The sequence below is a fragment of the Moschus berezovskii genome, chromosome 9 (genome assembly GCF_049115385.1).
Source record: "Moschus berezovskii isolate FMDL1 chromosome 9, NW_MosBer_1.0, whole genome shotgun sequence".
Classification (NCBI taxonomy): Eukaryota; Metazoa; Chordata; class Mammalia; order Artiodactyla; family Moschidae; genus Moschus; species Moschus berezovskii.
This window is the reverse complement of record NC_142468.1, coordinates 104,564,430-104,575,618: the sequence shown is the minus strand read 5'-3', so window position 1 is coordinate 104,575,618 and position 11,189 is coordinate 104,564,430. Positions and strand designations below refer to the sequence as shown.

The 11,189-nt window shown below is 35.5% G+C and overlaps 1 pseudogene; it reads left to right on the top strand.

Moving 5' to 3' along the window:
- Positions 1–3,354: 3,354 nt before the first annotated feature.
- LOC148776884 (olfactory receptor 4K1-like) lies at positions 3,355–4,289 on the top strand (annotated as a pseudogene).
- Positions 4,290–11,189: the final 6,900 nt, after the last annotated feature.

Sequence of the window (11,189 nt, the reverse complement as noted above, 5' to 3'; positions counted from 1 at the left end):
GTATAGTCTAGGACAAGAGGTGGAGAAGGCAATGGCAAGCCACTCCAGTACTATTGCCTGGAAAGTCCCATGGATGGAGGAGCCTGGTAGGCTGCAGTCCGTGGGGTCGCTAAGGGTCGGACACGACTGAGCGACTTCACTTTCACTTTTCACTTTCCACTTTCACACATTGGAGAAGGAAATGGCAACCCACTCCAGTGTTCTTGCCTGGAGAATCCCAGGGATGGGGGAGCCTGGTGGGCTTCCGTCTATGGGGTCACACAGAGTCGGACACGACTGAAGTGACTTAGCAGTAGCAGCAGCAGCAGGACAAGAGGAGCAGAGCCTTCACTACTTCAGGACAAGAACTGAGGAGTATGCTTTTGCACAGCTCAGTTCAGGGACAAGTTTAAATGCATCAAGTCAAGAGTATATTGAAAATATTTTTAATATGAAGGGCAGCCAAGTTGATAATAATAGGATTAATAGTTGATAAACAAAAGGAAGTATGATATAACCATTATCTGTCCCTTATATGCCATTTTTATGCTTTCTATTCAGAAGATAATTGGCCATTTGTTAAAACGATTATTTGCTATCACAATTTGCCTAGAATGAAGAAGGTGTAATTATATAATGGCCAGTAAGGGTATTCTTTACTGCTTCTGCTCTGCTGTTAGGCATACAGGTAATTAGCTATTGTAAGACAAAATAATGAAAACAAATTTATGCATGTTATGGTTTTGGAGATCTATTAACATAATTTAGAGATGGCTATGGATGTAACATCAACTTCTGTGTCTCAAACTTGGTTTTACACCAAGAATGAGGAAATTCTCCTATAGCGTACTTTGCATTTCGAAAGCATTTCTTCTGAAGTACATTGACAATGAAAAGGTGTATGATTCATTAATAACTTTCTGGTGCTCTGTGCCTAGCCCAAGGAATTGTCAGTGACTTTTATAAACTCCACATATTTTCATAACATAACTGCCTCTGAACTTAGAATTTTAGAGATGAAAATAGCCTTGGAAATAATCTAGTTCTACCTTCTATAGGCAGTCACGCAGCTGAAAAGTGACAAAAGTTAGTTGTTCTTTTTTTTTTTACTAATGGGTACTACCTTAAAAATTAAGACGAAAATGAGATATAGCATTGACCCTAGTCTATTCTACTTGGATTAAGAAATCATAGGAAACTAGGGTGGAAAAGATTTTGTAGTTGTTTCCTGTATTTTGAAAAGTGAAATGACAAATCTTATCATCTATTAGATACTTTGTAGAAAATTTGGATATTTTCAGAAAAACTTTTTTAAAAGATGAGACGATCTTTAAAAATTGAATAAATACCACTGACTACAGGTTATTAACCACTATGCTTTCCCTTCCTCCTCTTCCTTCTACTCTCCTCCTTCTCCTCTTCTGCCCCCCTTTCTCCTCTTCCTCCTCCTTATTTTCTTCATATCTTCATCTCTCTCTCTCCCTTTCTCCCTCTCTCTCTCTTTAATGTTATTCCACTAAATTATCATGATATTTGTCAGGCTTTATCTAGGAGACTGAAAGTTATATGAAGTCCATCATGGCCTCAAATTTTATATGTTTAAAATTAATAACTGTAGCTTTGTAGGATCATTTTTAGTTTTAGAAATGGAATTTCTTTCGTTTCCAATGTTTGTTTGTCTCCTTCTCTGCATCGCTCATGTAAATACATGTTCAGAAAAGCCAACACTGGCCCAAATCTTCCACATGGAGAAGAGAATCACATAATGGAAGTTTGTAATGAGGTCAGTTCTTGCCTTTTTAATCTGTTTCTATTCTTGAGTAACTTAAGTTTCTAATTCCCCTTAAAACTAGAGATTGTAACTCAAATGCACTGAGTATTCTTTGAAAGGGTAGAATTTAGTGCCTCAGCAATCAGGTTATAATCACATAAATTAAAGCTTCTAACAGTGTAAATATTTTTAATTGGTTAATTTATTGGTTCAGTTTTGCTTTTAAGCTTTTAAATATCTGTTGTATCAGTTATATCTTTCACTGAAGTATACAGGGTGTAGAACTTTAATCAGTATAGTGACAGATTAATACCTCTTGTGTTGTGTTGGATACACAGGGCTAAAGCCAAAAATGTCTTCTGATCCACAAGAGGTTGTGCAGGGTTTTCTTCTGGGATCAATTGCCCACATGGTGCCCAATGTAATAAAGCAAAATGTCAAAAATAAATTTAGAGGCTATTAACACATTACTTAAATTTTCTCTTTTGAAAATCTATTATGTGTTCAAAATGCACCACATATAGTCATATAAAATATTTCCAAAAGAACAAACAGATTTTGATAAATCCAGGTGTGTCAGGCATGTTAGGGAAGAGACAAAAGGCAGAGTTGGACGAGATTGAAGACACATAGGTGACTCATTCACTGCTGGTATTTATGCAACAGAAGGTGAACTTTGATTAACTATTGTTCAAAGGATGAAAGGAACGTTCTCGTTCTTGATTTTCACAGAAACTTTCAGAGTATTACCATTGCCTCTTCTTTCGACATGGTCACAAATTGCTTCTATTAAGCTTTCTAAAGCAGTGTCACTTTATGATTCTCAGTTTGGAGAACATTCATGTAACCCACTAGAATTACATTTAAGGCTAATTGAATCCATGATTTACTCCTAACCTACCATTCCCAACTTCATTTATACTGTTCCTTAACACACCCTCCTCCAGCCAAGCCACTGAGCTCATGGCTCTCTGAATATGCCTTTCATGTTTTCACACTTGTAGCTTTAGTTCTGCTATTCCCCATGCTTAAAATAGCCTTTTCCTTCAGTTTTGCCTAGCAAATTACAAGCTTTTAAATAGTTTTAGCTAAAATGATACATACCCCATGATATGTTACCTTACCACTTTGGCATAGTTAATTTCATTTTGCTAATATCTATGGTATTATTTTGGAGAAGGAAATGGCAACCCACTCCAGTGTTCTTGCCTGGAGAATCCCAGGGATGGCAGAGCCTGGTGGGCTGCCGTCTATGGGGTCGCACAGAGTCGGACACGACTGTAGCGACTTAGCAGCAGCAGCAGCAGCATGGTATTATTTCATCAGGTATTGTTTGCATGTTTCTGATTTTATATTTTTAATGTTAATATGAATATCTTATCTCTCTATGATAGGATCCATATCTAATTATCTTTGTTTCTCACTTCTGCTTTCCACAGCAGTCATAGATGTTAAATACTAGTTTATTGACTATTTACATAGTCTCATTAAGTTAACTTTTAATTGAAAACTTATCATATTTCTTTTGTATATATACTAGATAAGTGTCAATCATTGTGACATTTTCCTGATTTTTTTTACTTAGGTAACAGTAGATTGGAAACATGGCTTACACAAATGAATCAATGGTGTCAGAGTTTGTGCTTCTGGGACTCTCTAATTCTTGGGAACTTCAGCTTTTCTTCTTTGCCATCTTCTCAATAGTGTATGTGGCATCAATTTTGGGCAACATCATGATTATTGTTGTTGTTTCCTCTGACGTCCATTTGAACTCTCCTATGTACTTCCTGCTCAGTAATCTATCTTTCATTGATATCTGCCAATCTAAATTTGCCACCCCCAAGATGCTTGTGGACTTTTTTGTGGAGCACAAAACTATTTCCTTTGAGGGTTGCATGGCCCAAATATTCCTTCTTCACATTTTTGTTGGGAGTGAGATGATATTGCTTGTAGCTATGGCATGTGACAGATTTATAGCCATTTGTAAGCCTCTACACTATAGCACAATTATGAATCGAAGACTATGTATAATTTTTGTGTTTATTTCCTGGGCTGTGGGTATTCTTCATTCTGTGAGCCACTTGGCTTTTACAGTGGATCTGCCATTCTGTGGCCCCAATGAGGTAGACAGCTTCTTTTGTGACCTTCCCATGGTAATAGAGTTGGCTTGCATGGATACTTACGAAATGGAAATTATGACCCTAACTAACAGTGGCCTGATATCACTGAGCTGTTTTCTGGCTTTAATTATTTCCTACACTGTCATTTTGATCACTGTCTGTCACCGTTCCTCCAGCGGATCATCCAAGGCACTTTCTACATTAACTTCCCATATCACGGTGGTCATTCTTTTCTTTGGGCCTTGCATTTATTTTTATATATGGCCTTTTAGCAGACTTTCGCTGGATAAGTTCCTTTCTGTGTTTTACACTGTTTGCACACCCCTGTTGAATCCCATCATCTACTCTCTGAGAAATGAAGATTTAAATCAGCCATGAGAAAATTGAGAAACCGTCATATGAGCTTCTGGAAAAACTAGGACACACCATGAAGGAACATAAATATGCAATGGAAATGAAAAGCCCCTACTGGATCACAGCATCAAGCCAATTATTTTTGCTAATGACTGGGGTTATTCAATTACAGAATTAGATTTTTTCCCCAACTGCAAAGGAATTGCATAAAACCAGTTCTTGGTTTGCTATTTAATTTTGACCACTTTTTCATACTTCATAATTCTAAAGTACAAATTCTCTTGAAAATATTTAGTAACCTTTCAAAATATTTTATAAATAATTTAGAGATTCTAATCTACAAAAAAAGCTATTCATGTTACTAAGTTTGTGATTCTCTTCAATTGAACTTGTGTAATTTTTATGCCTTGTAATCAAAACATGCAAGTAAATTATGTTTCTGTTAGGCTCTATCAACTTATTCATAATACTTTTTTCTATAAATTGACATGGTGGAAAAACATTGTTTTAAAACATAGATTTCACCTCACTTGTATACATTTCTTGCATGATTTTTAGCTTATCTTTTCCTCATGTATTGAAAATTTTTAGTTATTTATAGTTTTTCCTATCTGCTGCTATGTCCCAATAAATTTTTTCTGTTTTTTCTAGATTATTTGATATACATATCTATTCATTACAAAACTTTTTCTAGATATTTGTTGCTATCAGCAGCATACTTATCTATTTCCCTAGTCTACTTATTTTTAAGTAGAAAAAGTTAGTTATAATGAGTTCTACATTAGTCATAAAAATTGCAAATATCTTTGAAATTGTCTGCAAATACATCAGATATAGAATATTTAAATTCACAGAAAAAGTCAATTTCTTATGTACCTAAAACATACAAATGCACAAAAATGACAAAATTTTTTTGAAACTCGGATCTATTCTTTCTTATTTCTTGGAACACAGAAGAGAGAATGTAAAATTCTTGTACTTGTAATAATGCTTTGCAAGCATGCTAAGTCGCTTCAGTCATGTCCGGCTCTTTGCGACACTATGGACTGTGGCTTGCCAGGCTGCTCTGTCCATGGGATTCTTCAGGCAAGGATATTGGAGTGGATTGCCACGCCCTTCTCCAGGGAATCTTCCTGACCCAGGGATTGAACCCAGATCTCTTATTATTTCCTGCATTGGCAATCAGGTTCTTTACCACTAGCACCACCTGGTAATAAGGTTTTAAAATCTGTGCTGGAGAAGACTCTTGAGAGTCCTTGGACAGCACGGAGATCAAACCAGTCAATCCTAAAGGAAATCAGCCCTGAATATTCATTGGAAGGACTGATGCTGAAGCTGAAGCTCCAATAATTTGGCCACCTGATGTGAAGCAACACATCATCTGAAAAAGACCCTGCTGCTGGGAAAGATTGAGGGCAAGAGGAGAAGAGGACAACAGAGGATGAGATGGTTGGACGGCATCACTGACTCAATGGACATGAGTCTGAGCTAACTGTGGGAGATAGTGAAGTACAGGGGAGCTTGGCATGCTGCAGTCCATGTGGTCACAAGGAGTCAGAAGAGACTTAGTGACTGAACAACAAATTATTGTTTCATTCGCTGGCCAAAGGTTTCTTATGTACTTCTCCCTTTGCCTTATGAAAAAGGCCTTATAACAAAAAGACTAAATGTATTCTACAAAGAAAAAAGTTGCTTAACAGAAAATAGAAAGCCTGCAATTGTCATCACATTGGGTTCAGTATTTTAATTATATTTTAAAACATAACTTAGTGACTGTGTGTTTAGATATTAACTCTGCATGATAAATCAGAGCCAGCTGAGTCTTAGATATAGACAGTCTTTTAGAACCATGATACTAATTATTAGCTAAGAATTCTTGGAACTTTAGAGTTCAGGTCAAATTCATTTGTACAATATCAAACATGGTAATGTTCCTTTAACATGACTTTTTTTTTTTAAACGAATTTTATATAGTGCCAAAACATTTTAAATATGTAATAAACATTAATGCATTCATGATATTGTTCGTAGTATTTTTTTCCCTTTTAACTCTGACTCGCAGGTGAAAATGGAGAGTTGCCAATAGTACCCTTGAAAAACTGTCATTTAGCTGCTCTGATCCTCAATAGTCAAATACTGAGGTAGAGGAGGAGTAGGTGACACAAGGAAAAATGGAGGTGAGGGAGAACAGTAGGAGAAAGAGGGAAATTAGAATTTGTGAGTGGTCATTTGATTTGGCCAGTTCCTTGTACTACCAGAGACACGTTCTTCCACTTTCTAATCATTGTTGGGTCTACTTGGGATTTTAGTGATTGGGCACAACCTGTCACATTGAGTTTGATAAAAAAATTCAGAAGTCAAAAAGTTAAAAAAATAGTTGGCAAATATGACTGCGTTAATTCCCACAAAAGTTTTAGTTTCTTTTTTTTTAAAATTCTATCACAAATAAAGTCAAAAGAAAAATTAGGTGACAAGCAGTATTATCTACAGGGGTAATATCTTTAATTTGTAAAGAGGTTTTATAAGTCAGTAAGCAAATACCCATGGCATCCAGTCCCGTCACTTCATGGCAAATAGATGGGGAAACAATGGAAACAGTGAGAGACTCTATATTTTTGGACTCCAAAATCACTGCAGATGGTGACTACAGCCATAAAATTAAAGGACACTTACTCCTTGGAAGAAAAGTTATGACCAACCTAAATAGCATTTTAAAAAGCAGAGATGTTCCTTTACCAACAAAGGTCCATCTAGTCAAACGTATGGTTTTTCCAGTAGTCATGTATGGATGTGAGAGTTGGACTATAAAGAAAACTGAGTGCCGAAAAATTTATGCTTTTGAACTGTGGTGTTGGAGAACACTCTTGTGTCCCATAGACTGCAAGGAGATCCAACCAGTCTATCCTAAAGGTTATCAGTCCTGAATATTCATTAGAAGGACTGACGCTGAAGCTGAAACTACAATACTTTGGCCACTTGATGTGAAGAACTGACTCATTTGAAAAGACCCTGATGCTGGGAAAGATTGAAGGCAGGAGAAAAAGGGGACAATGGAGGATGAGATGCTTGGGTGGCATCACCAACGTGATGGACATGAGTTTGTGTAGGCTCCAGGAGTTGGTGATGGACAGGGAAGCCTGGGGTGCTACAGTCCATCAGGTCGCAAAGAGTCAGACACGACTGGGTGACTGAGCTGAACTGAAGCAAACACCCTTAAGGTATCTGCCTGCTTTATTTTAAAGGTTGGCATGACTTATGGTTTTATTTTATTTTTAAAGATCAAACTGGAGGAATCGATTTGAAAAAGTCAATGTTAAAAGTTCAGATGATCAGAAGATCTTGAAACATTTGAGGAGAAAAATGATGACGGTTTAGACAGGGGAGTTAAAATGAATATAATGAATATAATTTAATAAATGGAATATTTTGGAAGAATACAAAGTAGTATATAGAAAAAGACTGAGGAAAAAGAAGGTACTAAGTTTCTGGCTGAAAATGCTGAGGCAAAAGAAATGCCATTAGCTGGGGATGGGGAATAGGTTTGGAAACAGAAGAATTGAAATATCTGTGAAATATTAAAGAGAAAGATATCAAGAAGGAAGCTGGTCTATCAATAGAGAATTCAGAGAAACCTGGGCTTCTTTATTGGCTCACCAAGTTTCCCTTTCTTGCTGTCACCTGCTCTTCTCTGTAGACTTCAGTCCTTTCACTGCTCTGAGACCTCTTTCCACAATATCCAAAAGCAAACTACTTGTGTATCTAAGCAGTTTTACCCACTGTATGCCCAAATGACTTTCTTTTTGATTCTGATGTTCGGTTAAGTAATGAGCAAAGACAATGAAAATATTGGATTTTGAGGGGTAGCTTATTATAAGATATGGAGTTCCAAAAACTTCATCATAGATATTTCCATAAAAAGATAAAAGCAAAGGATTAAAGAAAAGATTCTAATTATCTTAGGCCCATTGGAGACTGATACTTCTTATGATACATATTCCTGCTCTGGGCATTTAGGCTGGTGTTTATTGTCTTTGCCACTTTAGACAAAGGCACATGGAGGGAGACAGCTTGTTAAACAAGAGTAACTGCTGTTGCAGACTCCTAGGTCACTACATTTCCCTCTTGTGATATGTACTTTGCTTTCAATTATAGACAAATAAACGCTTTTATCATCTTGTTTTTGAGAAAAACAACTTGAAGTATGTTAATAATTCCCACAGCAAGATGACCTCACTAAAGGAAGTTTTTTTTAATGGGCTATTGCAGTCCATGGGATTGGTTATCTGAGATTTGGGGGCATGTAGTATGGTATTCAAACATTGTCTTATGGGCTCTTGTGACTCAATCTTTTCTTTTTTTTTTTAAAAAAGCCAATAGGTTTTGGAGGTTTCTTTTCTTCAACCTATTATTGCTCCCCTGTGATTTCGCTCAAAACTGTTATGTGGAATTTAATCACATGAAGCAAAAAATTAAATATAGATACTAGCATTCAGAGTTAAAGGGATTCTGGGCTAAAGTATTTATAGAATTGAGATGACAAGATTCTGTAATAGCCTATATGGGACAAGAATATGAAAAAAAATGAATATATGTATATGTAGAATTGAATCACTTTGCTATACACCTGAATATTGTAAGTCAACTATACTCCAATATAAAAGAATTAAATTAAAAAAAGAGCTTGGAGTTTGTATATGAGATTCTAAAATCTGAAATAAAACATTAGACTTATTTGATTATTGTCACTGCTAACACGTCGATGCTTACCAGGTGAAGGTAAGCATATAGCTAAATTATTTTGAAAAAATAGATATGGTGATAGAGAATAGAATCGGGCAAAAAATTGTCATTTTAATAACTCAATAGATTTTGCATTTATCACTTCGAAAACTCTTGTCAAGCCTTGTATATACATTGATACACTATAGGAAGATGTTTTAAAAGGCATAAGATTCTATGAGTAACACAAAAAAGTAATTAGTAATTTTTATATTTTAAAATGCGGATGTGGATGTCTTACCTTTAATAAATAATACAATATATCTCATGCAGCTGTCATTGAATGTGACTACAGACACAGAAAAATTTTCCCAGTTTCTGAGATCTGGCCATAAGCTTCATTTCAAGGGTTCTTACAAGAAATCACAGATCATTTCAATTTTATTTTGAATGACACAATTATCACCACACATTTAAATAAAAATATAAATTGCTTTTCAAATTCTGTATACAGAAGTATATGTATAGAATTTGGAATGCAATTTTATATCTATATTTCTTTTTAGAAAACAAGAAAGACTAGGTTTTTAGTGTGTGTCCATATTTTAAGACTGAATTCCGTTCCGTTTAGTCGCTCAGTCGTGTCTGACTCTTTGCGACCCCGTGGACTGTAGCCTACCAGGCTTCTCCGTCCATGGGATTCTCCAGGCAAGAATACTGGAGTGGGTTACCATTTCCTTCTCCAGGGGATCTTCCCGACCCAGGGATCGAACCGGGGTCTCCCGCATTGGAGGCAGACGCTTTAACCTCTGAGCCACCAGTGAAGCCCAATTAAGAGACTGAATTAACAGCTTTCTAAAATTGTTTAAGCCTATGAGGCAGATTATTGTTCAAAAAAGTCGATTATGCCAATTTCATAGTAAGGTTAAAAGCTAAGTTTCCATTATGTAGTTTCTAATAAACCAGCCAAAATTATACTGATGTTTTTCAAGAGAATGCTTATTTCACATAAACAATTTATTGCACGTTTCCTATTCCTTTTGTCTGAAGTAGATTTCCTCAAGGCTTGCTCTTCATTTTCTTTAGTTGCTGCTGAAATGTAACCTACCCAGAGAGGCTTTTATGATCACTTGGTTAGTCCATATTCCTTTGCCCTGCTTTATTTTCTCTGAAGCACTTATCACTAAATGACATAATATATATTTTGTCTCCATTGCCTCTGCCAGTCCCACCATTTCTTTAGGATATAACCAAATGAAGGTGGGGCACATTTCCCCTCCTTTTTTTCGCATTGCTTTGGCTCCAGATTCCATAAGGTTGAATGGTGCAGAGCAGGCAATTTGTATTATTTGTTGAGTTAATATATAAATTATGTTTTCAGTTGACTTTGGAAAAACACTTTTGTTATTGTGAAAAACTCATCAGAGAAAGAAGAGATTAAAAAATGACCAGCAAACATAAGTGGTACAAATATGTTTAAAGAACAAACATATCACAGTAATTAAATTACATTCAGTTCCATCTTTGAAGTGCTTTGAAGGTCTCATTAAATAATATTATATTCAACTGTTGTGAAAAGGAGATCATATGGAGAGAAATAAAGAGTGATTGAAAAGAACATATGCTTCTGAGGTTCTCGGAAAACATTTTAACTACTAAATCATATAAAACTCAAATTGTTTTAATATAGAAAAGTGAAAGTAATTTGTCACTCATAGTAGCTTAACTTACAAATTAATTTCTCTCTCTTATTATCACTGCAGATTTTCTCAAATGCATGGACACATCTCACTTATTTCTCCAATGTCATTGCTAAAGTAACTGGTCTGATTTTCATCTCTTTGCACTTGGCCTAAATTTCTTGTCCCTCCAAGATTCTGTAAAAGGCATCAGATTCATCTTTTGAATTTGTAATCTGAATGTGTAAGTATGGTACATGGGACTTTCAAAGTGCTATTGAGATCTTGCACACTTCTATAAAAAGTGTATTGGTATATAATATCAAATCAAATTTTCCCTTCCTTCCATATTGACAACTATTAATTGGGTAAATCTTTATCCATCTTTTATCTAGCCAATCCATAAATGCAAAAGTAAATGACAATTTGTATAGTTATGTAACACAAGAAAAATATAAATTCCTGGAAATAATAATAATACCCTTATCTGTTATTTTTTTAAATAAATTTTTTTTTCCCTTTAATAACTTGAGCAGCCCGGATTCAGTTAATGGATGGATCAATAAG